General features: G+C 35.6%; 1 long non-coding RNA gene across 1 annotated transcript; it reads left to right on the top strand.

Moving 5' to 3' along the window:
* Positions 1-1,748: 1,748 nt before the first annotated feature.
* Positions 1,749-15,991, top strand: LOC120302395. Its single transcript, XR_005555123.1, has 3 exons — positions 1,749-2,185; positions 2,808-2,942; positions 15,583-15,991. It is a non-coding gene; the product is annotated as an uncharacterized LOC120302395 (long non-coding RNA).
* Positions 15,992-16,307: the final 316 nt, after the last annotated feature.

Below are 16,307 nucleotides of genomic sequence, written 5' to 3'. Positions count from 1 at the left end.
CATCTCCCCATGGGACAGACAGGAAGAAAATTGAATCTACAGGGGAAAAAGAGAGATGGGAAGAGGGAGGAAGAAAGGAAGGGAGGGAGGGAGGGAAGGAAGGAAGGAAGGAAGGAAGGAAGGAAGGAAGGAAGGAAGGAAGGAAGGAAGGAAGGAAAGAAGGAAGGAAGGAAGGAAGGAAGGAAGGAAGGAAAAGGGGCAAGGGGAAAGGATAAAGGGAAAAGGGAAAGGGAAGTGGACTTAGTTTTCTAATTTTACAATTAGTTCAAGGTTGTGTTCTACCAAAGGTCTCTGATAAGAGTAGCAGATGAATTGGATTCCTTAATTAAAGACATAAAAGCAAGCTTTTCATTCCTTGAAATGGGCAAAAAAAACTTTTATTTTCAGATCATCCCAGAACATCCCAAAGATATTGTTAAAACTATTGTGAGTGATTGCATCAAAGCAGTACTATATATGTCTGTTTAATCTTATTCCATAAGCCAATGGAGCAAAGACCAAATATAGTCCATTTTGCATTTATATTTATATTTATATTGCCACATTTCAGTAGTTTTTATATTATTTCCTACTATTGATTAGATTCAGAAATTTAAAAGAGCAGATACAGACAGATGCAGAAAGACAGTGACAAAGATAACTTTATTATCATGTATCATTATAGATTCTTATTCATAGATTCTTATTCATTTCAGCAAACTTCGTTTTTTCATTAAAATGGTATGCATGAAAATGATCCTTTGGACAAGTAATGCTAATTTTGTAAGCAATTTCTTTAATTGTAATTGTATAAATTTATTTATTTATAAATAATTTATTAGAAATAAATAGCTCATGTTTAACTATTTGGTGCTTCATTGTCAACTATTCTTTGACTTTTTCCTCTCTTATATTAAGGAACTGCTCTCAACAATTTTCAAAGCAACTTTTTTATCCCTTAGCAATATTTAAGAAAGAAGTTTAGCTTATGAATGGATTTCTAGATTTTTTATTGCCTCAAACCAGCAAAATATGGAATAATAAACTTAAGTTACAAGAAAGGAAAATCCAGTGGAATGTGGCTACCTATCAGAGGTGCCTTGGCTTAAGCAAACACTTGGATTCAATAGCTTTTTATAAATAAAGACTCCCTTAATCCTAGTGGAGTGAAAGAGTGGCGTGGTGGCCTAAAGGTGGTGTTCTTGCCTCACAATCAGGAGGCTGTGAGTTCAATCCTAGGTAGCAGAAAAAATTTCTGTTGTTAGCTCCTTGTGGGCAACATGACCCCTGTACAAAGAATTACAAGGTCTTTAAAAGAAAAAAAATCCAAGTGAAGTGGAAAGAGCCAATGTGGTATAGTGGTTAAAGGCATCAGACTAGGACAAAAAGGGACTGGATCTGCCTTAGGCAGAATGCAAGCTGACCTTGGGCCAGTTACTCTCTCTCAGCCCTAAACAGGAGGCAATGTCAAACTACTTAACAAAACCTTTCCATTAAAATTGTATGGACTACTAGTGGAGGCAGTCTTCAGGAGTCAATAGTACCTCAAAGGAAGGGGAGGAGGGAGGGAAGGAAAGAGAGAGAGAAAAAAATTCCCATTTTCCAGTCAGAGTGGAAGAAGCTTCTTGAATGAAATAAGAAAGTCCAGTTGCCTCCTGAAAAAGCACCTTTGGGTTTCCACCCAAGTACCATGTTTTCCCGAAAATAAGACCTATCCTGAAAATAAACCATTGCTTGATTTTACATGTGCACCTAATATAAGCCTTACCCCAAAATAAGCTGTAGTTAAGAGTCTTCACAGCTGGCCACCTGTCCATTCTGTCTAGTTGTTCATGGTGCCACCACCACGAGGTGAGGCAAGGCAGATGGGGGAAGGGGTAGAGCTACCCTATGTGCCCTATACCTGCTTACCTCAGGCCTCCTCAGCCAGACCTCCCATGCCCCAACACCTGTCTCACCTCATGGTGGCAGCACCAATAGCCCCATCCACCAGGAAACCATGTTGCCACCCACTTCTGTGGCCATTCACCGCTGCTCATGTGCTTCCTCCCAACCTCCATTTTGCCAGCAAAGGCCTTCAGGAAAAGGCCTCTGCAGCTGAGAATGGAGCCTGGGGATGACACACAACCCTGAAGGCCTCTACCAGCAAAACAGAGGCTGGGGATGACACATGAGAGCTGCAGCACGTGGCTGCAGAAGTGGACTGGTAAGCAGCCACGTGGGCCTCTGCTGGACAGGGCAGTTGGTGCTGCCGCCGTGAGGCGAGACAGTGGAAAAAATAAGACATCCCTTGAAAATAAGACCTAATGTCTCTTTTGGAGGCAAAAAAAAAAAATATAAGGCCAGGTCTTATTTTCGGGGAAACCCAGCATTATTCAGGCCTACCCAGGTTTAGTTCCAAGACCAGTCAAACTTGGCTAGATGTTATGTCCATTATTATTTGAGGACATAGACATTATGTTTCTCATCACCAGTTTGGAACTCTATGAATGTTTCAGGACTGTTGTTGTTGGAATTCCCCAGCAAGAATTGCCCTTAGCCAAGATTACTCTATCATGAAATCACTAGTGAAATCACTAAATGAAATGACCATTTGGGAACAAACATCTATTATGAACTTAAGTTGTTCATTTTAGGATTTTCAAATTGAAGCAGGTGAGGCAACTGTCATAAACGTTTAGCAGCCATCAGCTGGGACAATTGATCGCATTTCTGTGAAGACTAATTAGTGTACAACTTATTGGTCCTTGTAATATATTTCTCCTTGGGATACTTATAAGGAAATCATTTTTGGAGACTGAAAAGATCTAATTCATTTTTTCTTCCAGTTACCATTAGCCAATGGCCAGCAGAAGGCAGTATGTGCTAATTTTCCATGAATTAGAATCTCTAGCTAGATTCTTCCAGTCAAGTTGCAGGTCCTGCTCTTTGGAATTCCAGACAATATGTCCAACATCAGACTGGTAAGGAATGATAAGAGTTTTTATTATATTTTAACATATTGTATATATGTTAAAAAAAACAAAAAGTTCAGGAAGAAAGCATAAAGAAAGGTAGGTAGGTGAATCATGTGGGTCCTTCCTGAATAGATATCTAAATTCCTGGAATGGCAATATTACTGTAGGGTGTCACTTAATGATGTGACTCACACGAAGATCATACTTCCAGACGTTGCCAGAGCTATGCACGAGGCCAATAGAAAATTAGCTTCTATTTTGTTGTACAATGGCTAAGTGACACCACTATTTATTTAGCAGAGTTTTGAGCAAAGTTGAAATCAGGATTAGCTGACATTCTTTTGTTGTCTTTTATCTTTTTAAATTAAGTGATTTAAACAAAATAGCAGGAATTCTGGTGAACTTTGTAGTGTATCCAGTATAGAAGTCAATGGAACATGTAAAAGCTGGAGCTGCATCACTTTGCAGTATATTCCAAAAAAAAAAAAACGTTTATCATCAGGGTGGGATTAAGTTGTCATTGATCTGATTGGTGAGGGATTATATCAGATCTGCTTCTTCTGATGATAATGGCTGACCTATCTTTTAATATCAAGAATGTCGAAGGAGCATCTTTGAAGTTCAACTTCTACCTGTATTTATCAACCTCCTTTGCACAGTAAATACCTTTTCTACAACACAGCTCCATCTGTTCATCCTTGTCTATATCCAATACTCCTGGAGAAATCAAGACATTTTTCATGCTTTTCTACTATATATTCCAACAACATTGTGTTCCATCTATGAAGACTATGGTATAATAATGCCTGGCTCCTTGTGTATGGTTTTTGGTGTGTGAGAGAAGGAGATTTAGTGTGTTTCCATAGATTTCAGTGAGGGAAAATATTCAAAAATAATACATGGAGACAATTAGGTGATCATTAAAACAATTACCTCTTATTTTATTCTAATAGTCATCTATTGAGGACGTTCTCCTCTCTAGAATGAGCCTTTTCTCATTTCCTATGTGTTAATTAGCCTTTTCTTCCTTTCTTTAGTTGTCTGGATGCAGCTAGGAAACAATGTGTTGTCCTTTGTTTCAGTCATTGAATGTGCCATTAATTTGTGCCATTCACAAGATCTATTGGATTAATGCTTCATGAAACTACAAAGCCGAGACAAACAATCTGCTCCCATTATTAAAATGTAGCAAGCTGACTATTGTTTACTATATCAGCTATGTCCCATTTTGCATTGTGTTAAATGTTTTCCCCCGCTCTTCTCTTGTCCCACTTGCTTTAGATGACCTTCAGTCATGGTGTCCATGGTAACCCAGAGCATAGGATGATACTAAATTGGCAAAAAAGATTTTACTATGAAAAAAGAAGAAGAAGCCTGTTGTTTTAAGTCAAAAAAATAATATGTTTTAAATATTTGGAAACATTTTGTGGTTGAACATTTAAAGAAGAGGAAATTAAAGTAAGTAGCATGCATCCATTTCTTACTGCAGAAGTGGATGCATGCATATTACACATTGTTATATGGCCATCATCTTTGTGTCGTAATGGAAGGTGCACCATTCAGTTGACTTCATGCAAGAGTGGATACTCTGTATCAAAGTCCATACAATCAGGCCAAAGCCCAACATAATATGTTATCAATCAAATCATGGTTCCTTCTTGCTCATGGGAAGTCAAAATAGAAAATTAAAAACCATAACAACTCAAATATTGTTAAAAGACAATTAAAAAACTAAACAAAAGATACTTTATTTAGTGTTAAAAAATATTACAGTAGTACCATGGAATAATTCCAAATCCTTGCTCAAGATCCTAAAATAAAGCACCCAGAAAGAAGACTCTTTCTATAAGTTCTTAAAGCAGAATATAGCACAATATAGACCCTTCCAATGACCTCACAAAATGGGGAAAAGTGGTAAATGTCCATCTCCTTTCAACATTTGAGGTTTTCCCTTCTGTAAGAGGCACTGTTGGTTCCAGGTGGCTGGCTAGACAGTATCAATAGAATATGTTATTCATAAAAATGTTAAAGGATATAAGGAAAATGTGTATTTAAGTGATGCTTTTGAATAAAGCCACTAAAAATAGTAACAATAAACAGCAACACCCAACAGTGAATGCATATGTCTTTCCTCTGAAACATCAAGACTATCTAATTTTATCCTCACAACAAAAGCCTTATGGTGTAGCTAAAACTGAGAGAGGGTGACTGGCTCAAAGTTGTGTAATCATCAGAAGAAAGACTTCAAATATACTGAATGTGAATTAATCTTACAAGTCCCCCAGAAATTTTATTACTCAACCTTCTCACAGAATACATGATTCAAGAAAAAAGCTTGTATGGGGAACCTGCTTTTAATCTTAAGGCTCTATCCCAAACTAGATATGACATTAATCTGAGAAAAAGGTTGGCTTATTTCAAGTACATAATAGCTTATTAGCATATGATAACATCATATCCTATTGCATCTGGAGTTCCCAGATTGTTGCCTGTTATCATGCCATAAAGTTGCCCTCTCAGAGTTTCTTTAGGCTGGTTGTAACCAAGTTGCCATCTTACTTGGCCTAAGTGAACTATGGGACAGACAATACCTATTCTTGTAAAGACCATGAAGTTGAGTAAATTTATTCTTCCCCTATTGGACTTTTAAGAATTGGTGTTGGGGGTAAAGATGTAAAGATGTAAAAGATGTGAAACAGCAGTCAGCCAATCCTTCTCCATTAGAAGTTTATGAAGATGGAAAAGAAAAGTTCCAAGGAAAATGAGTTAAAGGAAGAAGAATATGAGATGGGTGCTGGTTGAGTTCAAGAGATACCATCTACTTATAAATGGCACGCTACATAGGGCTTTGGTGACAAGGCTAAAAAAGAGAACCATGGCAGAGAAGTGTAAGAGCTATATCAAACAATGACATAAGGAAGAACTTGAGTCCAGATTAGTTCATTACATTAAAATTATACAGGTATGAAATGAAACTCTCAGCCTGTTAAAATGGACATGTGGAAGAAAGTTATTTGCACTTTAGTTCTGCTCAGTGTATGTGGTTTAAGTCTTACAAGTTGCTGTTTTTGTAGATACTGAAAGGAAATTAAATTTGAGTTCTATGTTTACATCCATATCCCCAATAGAGGCAGTTCAATAAAAGGTAAATTAGGAACCTCTTAGTTAAGCTGTTTTCTGGTACCAAAACAAATCAGCTTATACTTTGTATATTCTTGTTGAACAGTCTTATCTGGGGAATATTAATCATAATGAGATGTGACTTTTACTGTCTAATAATAATTAATTACACATGAAACTCAAAGTCATTTTTGGAGTTTTCTGATTACATAGTTTAGGAAAAACCCAGAGGAATTGTTCCACAGGATAAAATTATTAATCATTACTTGCTAGGTGCTAAGAATTATCTATTGACAGAGGTAAATTAAGAAAGATACTTTAGGCCCTTATTATTGTTCAAGACAAGGGAAAAATAATTCAGTGAGGAATTCCTTTGTTTTCTTTTTACTTGCTTTTTTAACATAAATAAGTGTAAGTTAATCTTATAGTTTGCTTTAATAATTAAATATATGGTTAGGGAAAAAAGCCTTAAAAAGCCCAACTGGTCCAACTAATATTACTTTACCTCTTCTTCCTGCTGATATTCTTCTTTATTCTCTAGGTACCTAGAACAACAGGAATGAAATTTAGCTGTTTTCTAATGGGTAGATGGTTTGCCATCTTCCTTCCTTCCGGGTTAGTACTTTCTAAATTTAGGAAGTCTAAATTTCAGAGGAAGAGAGCAAGATGTACACAGGGAGCGTTGGGGTCTTCTTTTAATCTGATAGCTAATTCCACAGTGAGGCACTCCCGTTAGGCCTCCAGTCCAAGGTCTTCACATTCTTAAGAGGTTCAGAAGAGTGAGTGCAGACCTCACATCAGGAGGGCATGATGTTCTAAATGGCAGGAATCTTCTCCTGGGCCATGCAAGCAGGAACTCCTTGACCAATGTGACCTGCAGTATCCTCTTCTGCTGGCATGGGAGGGCAACCTCATGGTGATGACACAGTTCCTTAGATAGCTTAAACCCATGCCACGAAAGGCTTTAAAAGTGATAACCAACACCTTGAATTGTATCGGGAAACACCCCCTAGGAATGGGCCCAGCAGGATGCTCAATGAGGTTATTTTTTTAATGCCAGTCCTAAGAATGTATAGATCCGAGAAGAGTCTGAGTCCTGCTGCTCAAGAATTTCAGGCATCTGGATCTTACTCTTAATTAATTGTTGCTTCCAGAAAGCACTTGTGCAGATTTCTCAAATTAGACCTACAAATAGACCAAATTACAGACCAGAATAAGCCTACCTGTAGAATTGTGTTCAGTTTTAACTTTCAACATCTATTTGCATTAAGCTTATAGATCTTACATTTCAGTTCCATGGCTCTAATTATGTCTATTTGCTGCATACCAGATAGAATATTTTTAATCCAATCCTTAGGGTAGAACAAAGAGAAACAGCGGCTTCTCACAAAACAAATGTTGCATAAATATTTTCATATACTTTTACAGGTTCTGTCAAATATAGCCTACTAGGTGTTGAGTTCTAGGAGTCCTAGGAGACAGTGTTATAAAAATAATAATATACTGAGACTAAAGGGCGAGAGATGGAAGATTTGAGAAAGACAATTTCAATATAAGATTGTCAAGGGCAAGGCAAGGGAGTTACCTCTTTTACTTTTAAAAAATACTATTTCTAGGATTTCCTGTGAAATCTGGTTTCTGTACCTGTTTTCATTTATGGCACAATAAAATAATAATCTACAGCAGGAAGCAGCCATTTATTCTGGATCTCTGCTGACAAACATGAATTATGATTAGCTACAAAATTAAAATGGATAAAAAGGATAGGATAGGATAGGATAGGATAGGATAGGATAGGATATTTATTTGGCCGAGTATGATTAGAGACACAAGAAATTTAGCTACAAAACTAAAATGGATAAAAAGGATAGGATAGGATAGGATAGGATAGGATAGGATAGGATAGGATAGGATAGGATATTTATTTGGCCGAGTATGATTAGAGACACAAGGAATTTGTTTCCGGTGCAGAAACTCTCAGTGTACATTCAATAAACTAGCATCTTGGAGGGAAAAACTGAATAGGAACTGATGAGAGGAAACCAATTAAGCATTAAAATTTAAAGTTAAAGCAGGTATAAAGTGAGAGATACCCCATGTGTGATTTTTGTTTAGTATAAATCAGCTGGAGTAGGAAGAATAGCCTATGGATAAGACAGAAACAGAACAGAATTTAATCTTTGTGCATTGACTGCTATTAATGGTGAAAAAGATGACAGGACACTTGATTGTGAACTTTCGTGATCATAAGAAAGGAATGTAGCTTATGGGTTGCAAGCCAAAAAGTCTTCATTATTCTGGTTTGGTTCATTTTTTAAAAAAATGAAAACCCAAATTTGCATGTTTCTTTTAAATTAGAAGGAAAGACATTAAGGTGTAAATAATAGTCATTTGGGAAGGAAAGTAAACTGAAAGATTCATCTATCTCAATATAGTGAAGTTTTTACATATACACAAGAACATTGATATTACAAGAAAATAATGGATGCTAATAGCTGTTCTCATGCAATTACAAGCATTCAAATTTCTTGTAATAAAATAGCCTCTAGAAAATGTTGCCTCATTTCTTAAAGTGAAGACTGGAAAGATTAGCTAACTGAGTAGGGTTAGAAATGTATGGCATGATTCAAATGTTTAGCAAATGTGAGAACATAAACTTGGCAATGATCACTCCATTTATTTAAGAAATGGCCTTTTGGCTGCTTGGTAGTTTGCTGTTCTCATGAAAATATTGGTAGACAATACCAGATAAGTCACAATCTCCTGTATGACCTTCAAGTATTCTTGCCTCATTTTCATCATCTTTGTAAAGTTAAAAAAAAAATCAATTGTTTCATTTTCCTGGAATCTTTTTAGCACCATCTGCACATTAAATGCTGCCTTACAATGAGGGCTGTTAAAATGGAACAAATCCAGTTTCAGAAATGAAAAAGGTGAAAAATAACATATAAAAGACCCATAGAATTCTGAGAAAAAAATGAAAAAATGGGAGCATGGGAAAGTGAAAACTAGGAGAACAAAAAAGATATGGAGATGAATAAATAAGAGAAAAGAAGTGTAAGGAGAGTTAATGGAAATAAAAGTTTAAAAAGTAAAATTTTCTGTTCCAGGATACTTTCGGCTGTGATAACAAATGTTTAGTCACTGCATTTAGAAAGATCACACATAACTGAAGAGCAAATATTTGTCCTGTTGATGATTTGATAATTGATTTCTTACAGCATTAATAACCTCTAGCTATTCCCTCTGCCAATGTTCTGTTTATTTTCCATTGGATTTTTATGACATTGAAAACAACTAAATACAGAGATTATTAGCGAACTGGAGGAAAAACACCAGATTTCCTTGTCTAAGGACAATATAGAATCTGATAATCCTCAGAATGTGATTCCTGAAGCCATTGGATCACAATCCTTAGAGTGAAAACAAAGGAGCAATAAAGTAACGAGTCACATAATATATAGTTACATACATATCTATGAGCATACAGAGATACCAAAAGTCAAACTTCATACGCCAATAGATGATTTCAAGGAAACCATCACGTTAGAATTGGCAAACATCAGAGAAAATGTTACTGTATTTAGGATGTTCGTGGGCCACGCATCAATCAGTAGCGGTTTAGAAGAAAATGGCAACTAATTCAAACTTTTGATGTAATTATATAATAAATTGTCTATGGAGATTGACTTTTGTTATAATATACCTATGTTTATGAAATGGTTGAAAACACTATATAACAAGATTCTTTGCTTATTCATTCAGCCCAAAGAACAGAATGACTCATTATTCTATATCATTATAATTGATGATAATATGAGGATACCCAAACTATTATTTAAATAAATGAGTTAACATGACAAATCCACATATGAATTACTGTTTCTTACTCAAGGTCATTGCAGTGATAATGATCTTTCTCTTTGCCATGAAATTATAGTCATGTCATGTATCTTATATTAAAGGTGTAAGATCATGTCATCTTATTATAAAACTATTCGTGCAAAGGATCTTCAAGTAGATTTAGATTTTAAGCAGACAAAACTATTTATACATTTCTGAAAAAGAAATTATTTAATTTTATCTTCAACAGAATGTGAGTAGTTTCTTTCTTCCAACAATGAATGATGTAAATTACAGAACTAAAATCAATAGTGCCAATACTATATTTGAAATATATTTATTAAAGTAGTGATGGGATTCAAATACCTGAACAACCAGTTCTCTGCATGGACGCCACTTCTGGAAGTCCATTCTGAGCCTCGAAGGCCTGGGGTGGGGCTAGGGTCTTCTGGTCCAAACCCTATATCATTTCACACAAATGGTTGTCCAGTCTCTTCTTAAAAACTTCCAGTGTTGGAGCATTCACAACTTCTGGAGGCAAGTTGTTCCACTGATTAATTGTTCTGTCAGAAAATTTCTCCTTAGTTCTAGGTTGCTTCTCTCTTTGATTAGTTTCCTTCCATTTACTTCTTGTCCTGCTTTCAGGTCCTTTGGAGAATAGCTTGACTCCCTCTTCTTTGTGGCAACCCCTAGATATTGGAACACTGCTGTCCTCTCACCACTCATCCTTTTCTTCATTAAACTAGACATACCCAGCAACAGTTCCTTATTTGTTTTAGCCTTGTCCCCTCATTATCTTTGTTGTTCTTTTCTGTACTCTTTCTAGAGTCTCAGATAGGTGAAGACATTTTCCCATTCATGTTCCCAGCACTTAAGATCAAGAGATGTGCCACCCTTGATCTTTGCAGTACTATAGAAATTTCATAACCTAAATTCCTCTGGATTTATCGTCATTAAGTGTTTGGTGTAGCAAATCTTCCAGTTAACTTCAATTTGACCTGAATGTGCCACAATTTAGCATTATTGTTTTCAGATTAGTCCAGGAGATCAAAGATCAAAATGGTTTTTTGGTCTGCTTTTTTCCAGTCCATTGAATTAATTTGAATACCAAATGCTATTTTCCCATAGTAGAGTTTCAGATATATATTGAGAAAAACTCATGAAACTGCAAGAAGATGGTAATAAGCTTCCAATGTTTTCCTGCAAATTGTAAATTTGGGATAAAGGTTCTGGGAAATTAAAAGAACTTTCATCATTTAACTACAAATATTTATCTGCTGTAAATAATTGCATTTAAATCACATGGTATGTAATAAAACAAAGGAAATAAAGGAAGTGGAATTGCATAAGACTAATGAAAAGCCATAAATTAAAACTGAATTGCCATAAAATAATTACCATGCATTTTTCTACCAATTCTTATTTAATTTGATGAAAAATAATTTATTCTAAACATTTCATTCAAAAGATGAAGGGAATTTTGGTATAGAGTTGATGTCAGTATCTTCTTTGAACTTACTTAATCCACAGTGCTAAGGATATTGTGTTTATGTCCTGCCTTTCCTTGAAGAATAATGTTTATGCTAATCTTTAAAAGGAAGGCATAATGAATGAACTCTCCACTGGAAAATGTGAACAATCAAAGGAGCTTCAGAATGATGGGAAATGTAATAATAGCAGTAGATGCATCACTTGCTATGTCCAGTAATAGAATAAGCTAAAAAAAATCCAACAAACCTCTTCAACAAAAAATTGGTAGAAATTTTCAAGTGTACTGAAGACCAAATAGAAAAATAAGCTTGTGTCTTTCATGATGGAATAATTTTGAGAAACTGTAAGACAGATTTGGGGGGGGGGCGCAATGGTTCAGCAGTTAAAGATGCTGAGCTTGTCAGCTGGAAAACTAACAGCCCCAGGTTCAAGACCGAAGCACCTAGCAAAGGAGTGGGCTCCCATTCTTCCCCAGGTTCTGCCAACCTAGCAGTTTGAAAGCAGGCAGTTGCAATAGATAAATAGGTACCACTTGGTGGGAAGATAACAGCATTCTGTGTGCCTTGGCGTATGGTCATGCTGTCCCTAAGTCCACGAAAGTGTCTTTAGACAATAGTGGTTCTCTCAGCTAAGAAATAGGGATGAGCACCATCACCTAGAGTTGGACTTGACTGGACAGGGAAACCTTTATCTTTACCTAAAGCAGAATTTGGCACAGAATTAAGTATCATCATGGCCACATAAATGTGTGACAAAACCAACTCCTTATTTCCTGTAATCTGCCTTGAGTCACCATGAGCGAGTAGGCAGCAATATATTTTTTTTCAAATAAATAAAAATAAATAAACTCATTTGAAGATAACTAGCCATGTTAATCTTTCATAGCAAAAAATTATCAAAAGTATTTTGCCCTCTTCAATGCATTTATTATCATATAAGCTTTCATAGATCACAAATTTCTTCATTACAACTGTTACAAGCTCTTAGGCCCTCCAAAACACTGAAGAAGTAAATAAACATGACAAAAATAATCTGCTTACAGGTATATATATATATTTCTCTTTATAAAAAACAAAACCCAGAACTCACAACTATCTTTTGAACTTTAGTCTGTTTAAAATAAATCATTCTGAATCTTTGAAAGTTTAATATAGTCCTACTCCCTATCCTCTTCTTTTTAGCAGTTTTCTAAAATCTATAAATAGTATAATGTCCTTGAAATGCAAATAAACTTTCTAAAAATATCACCATCCACTGAGCCTAGACCTAAATTATTTATTTGTGTTATTCAAAGTTTTTCAGAAATAATGTGGTAAATACCCCACAATGAAAATGAATCCTTCCCTGATTCCTGTTATAGTTATTAACATCATTGTTTTTCTAATGTCTAATAGTGAATTAATGTTTCCTAATGGAAGACCTTCAGTGGTCTTTTTTTGTCAATTTCTACCTTGAAAAATCTCTCAAGATGTATGTACTCCTGATTAAATTTTTTTCAAATTGGTTTGGTGTTGTATAAATTTCCAGAAACTGAAATGAGTAATTTGCCAAAATCTCTTTTCAAAAAGTCTGAAACAATCAACTAATAGAAAATGATGAATTAAAATTGGTGAAGTTATTTATAACTGCCTTCAGTGAGTATTGAGTAAAATTTAAAAAGTAAAACTACAAAATAATTATAAAATAACTAGCACTTATAACCAGAAAGGACATGTGACCTATTTATATTTGGATGTTAACTGTTACTTTAAAATGCTTTTATTCAATTATTGGAGTTGGTGGATAAAGCAACCTAATCTAAACAATTAACTTATTATGTGAAATTTTAAGATTTGGGAACAGTCAGTTAGTAGATTGTAAGAATAATACATTCAAAGATTTAAGGATAATAGCTGTGTTGTCTGGCCAAGTCTATGTATATATATAAAATATACAAATGTGTTAAATATGTTTGAATTTACAATTATACCAATATTGTGTTTGCAAATGTATTTTATATACTTCCACATACCAGAGTTCTTCTGTGGCTGGCTGCTGTTAAATAAATTTTAAATTGTTAGAAAGTAAAATTTCACTAAGTTCCGTAATAGCTACTGTGGTGTAGTGATTAAAATGTTAGCAATGAAATCTCATTGGGTGACTTTGGGCCAGTTATGGCATTTATGATATATGCTGCCTAGAGTAACTTGTTGAGATGAGTGGGGAAGGCAGGCAGGCAGGCAAGCAAGCAAGCAAGCAAGAAAGAAAGAAAGAAAGAAAGAAAGAAAGAAAGAAAGAAAGAAAGAAAGAAAGAAAGAAAGAAAGAAAGTTCAAGTTAGTTCAATTGCATATAGCCCTATCTCAGATAGGTTTTAGAAACACATTTAAAATATAAGATATAACAACAATTATTGGATCTTTCTAGAGACCTGATCTTAAATCCTCAGAAGTCAATTGAAATGTTTTCCATAGATTAAAAATATATAGCCTTGATAGACTTGCTTTGACATCATTTGGATAAGAGGAACAAGTGTAAATTAAATTCTAAAGTACAAGCTTGGGCACGTAGTGAAAATGTGATACAAATAAATGAAACTTTTATTTTATCGTCAATCTCAATATTTGTTAGTTTTGCTGTTGCTGCTTTTCTTCTCCTCAATTATTCCATCAAATATTGCTCACAAAGACATAGACCCGGTAAAATATGTTAATCAGGACTAAAATGCTTGCATACAATTTCATTGATTTAAGTAATACGATGCTATAGTTCAGTGGTGACGAACCTATAGCACAGGTGCCAGAGACGGCACTCAGAGCCCTCTCTGTGGGCACACATGCCATTGCCCCAGCCTCGCTTCCCCCGTGACCCCCTTCTCTCCAGCAACTCCCCTGAAGGAAAGTCGCCCCTGAGCGTGGCCCACATGGAGCAACACAGTTAAGGCCATGGTAGCCAGGCAGCATAGACAAGACTCACACCCCATCATGCACAGTTGATGCTGCAGGGCACGAGCAGAGGGCGTGACCACCATAGTGCTGCTGGGATGCCTGGGCGATCTGCGGTGGGCCCTAGAGACGGTGAGTGGCCCTGCGGGCAGGCGGGGTGGGGGATGGGGGGTGGAGCGGGGGCAGGGCAGGGAGTGGAGTGGGTGCGGGGCCAGTATTTGGGCACTCAGTCTCTAAAAGATTCACCATCACTGCTATAGTTAGTTGAATTAAGTGAAATAGAAAGATCTGTAGGTAGATGTACCATCTCATTCAAGGCCATTCATAAAGACTTTGGATAAGGATGGAGAAACAGTGTCCTATCATTTCTGTTTTGATTTTTTTTTTAGTAGTGGGCGATTTCCTTCCCACTTATTACAGCAAAATAGAAATTATGTGTTTAAGGCTGATGGTTTTATTTTACCCAGTATTTAGGTATTTGGAGTAGATGAATCATGTCTTTCTATAATTTCTTCAACTTCTGAACCACTTCTTTTTATTCTATTGCTTTTGGACAATTAATGACCTTGCTTACAATAATTGCAAGCTTTAGAAGAATTATACAACTGAGAAAAGAGAATGAGAGTCAGGACCATGGACAGTTCCATACAAAGCCTTAGGAGTCCGAATTTGATTGAATTCAGAAGTCTAATGGAAATTATAACTTGCATTGCTCATCTCCACTCTTTCATGTCATTATTATTATTTTCTCAGTTTCCTTGTTTTGTTTTGTTTTGTTTGTTTGTTTGTTTTTTCCCATGAAGCAGAATGAGCTAGCATTTAGATGAGCAATGCAAATAATAATTTCCACCAACTTCTGAATTCCCATTCAAATTGCAAATATAACCTTTAGCTACATTGCAAAGAGCCTCATATTCATATCAAACATTACTATTAAAATTGGATTGTATCCCTTTTTGATAAAAAGTATCATTAAGAGACCTTTGATTCTTTCTGAACTTTTCCTACCTTAGAAGGAAGTTTTGTAGAGTACACTTATTCACAAAGGAAATATAGATAGTCTCTGAACTAGGAGGTGTTTTGTCTTGGAATGTTCAACTTTTTGGGAGTTGGATTGATAGATCCCACTTCTTATATTTCCTTCTAATAAGGAAAGTCTCTAACTGGTTTTTTTTTTCAATAAATGCTGCAGAGATCTCAAGAAGTTGTAATTTTGTCCCACAAGTGCTTTTTCATGAGGCAACTGGGCTTTCTTTTTTTCTCTTTGCAGGTGTTTCATTTCTCTTCCAAGGAGCTTCTTCACCTATGGGACAACCATAACCTGGATGATTGAGAATCTCCATAGACAAGTTGTAATTTTGAAATGTTTCCATGTTATCATGAATTTATCAGTTAAAATCATGACCTGACCTGTCTCTGAAAGTATAATGATGATGGTGGTATGAAATAAAATATGGCCTATTGCCTTCTATGCTTCTTCACAATGTTTCTCTTATACAAGTAATACTGATCAGAGGTTTTGAGCAGAGAGACAATCTGAAGATACATTATTACAGCTTCCACATATTGCAGACTTCATGTACTTGGATAGTTGACCTTTTAGTCCAAAACCTTTGTAAAGAACCAGATAACCCATGTATGGTTTAGAGAAATGTTGAATCCAAGCCGTGCCATTTCTGTAGTTCAAATAATACCAAACATTTTAGTTCAGACATTACAATAAACCATGTTTTGTCAAATAAGCTACTTATGTTCACATATAATTTTAACCCATAAAACAAGGTTAACAAACCATGATGACTGAGTGTGGTCCATGAATCCATATATTTTCTTGCCAAGATTGAGTAGAAAAGAGAGGATGTGCAGTTTTACCCAGTGTTCCATATTTGTCCTTCAACATTCCCATATATTATTAATTCAGCAAACTGCTTTCAACATTCAGCTTTATATTGCACTAAAAATATTTCAATACTTTGGCCATATAGTTTGTCTTGT

Source organism: Crotalus tigris, unplaced genomic scaffold, assembly GCF_016545835.1.
Source record: "Crotalus tigris isolate CLP2741 ecotype Arizona unplaced genomic scaffold, ASM1654583v1 scf7180000024430.1745191, whole genome shotgun sequence".
Taxonomy (NCBI): domain Eukaryota; kingdom Metazoa; phylum Chordata; class Lepidosauria; order Squamata; family Viperidae; genus Crotalus; species Crotalus tigris.
Note: the sequence above shows the minus strand (reverse complement) of the source record. Positions and strands in the feature narration are given on the sequence as shown.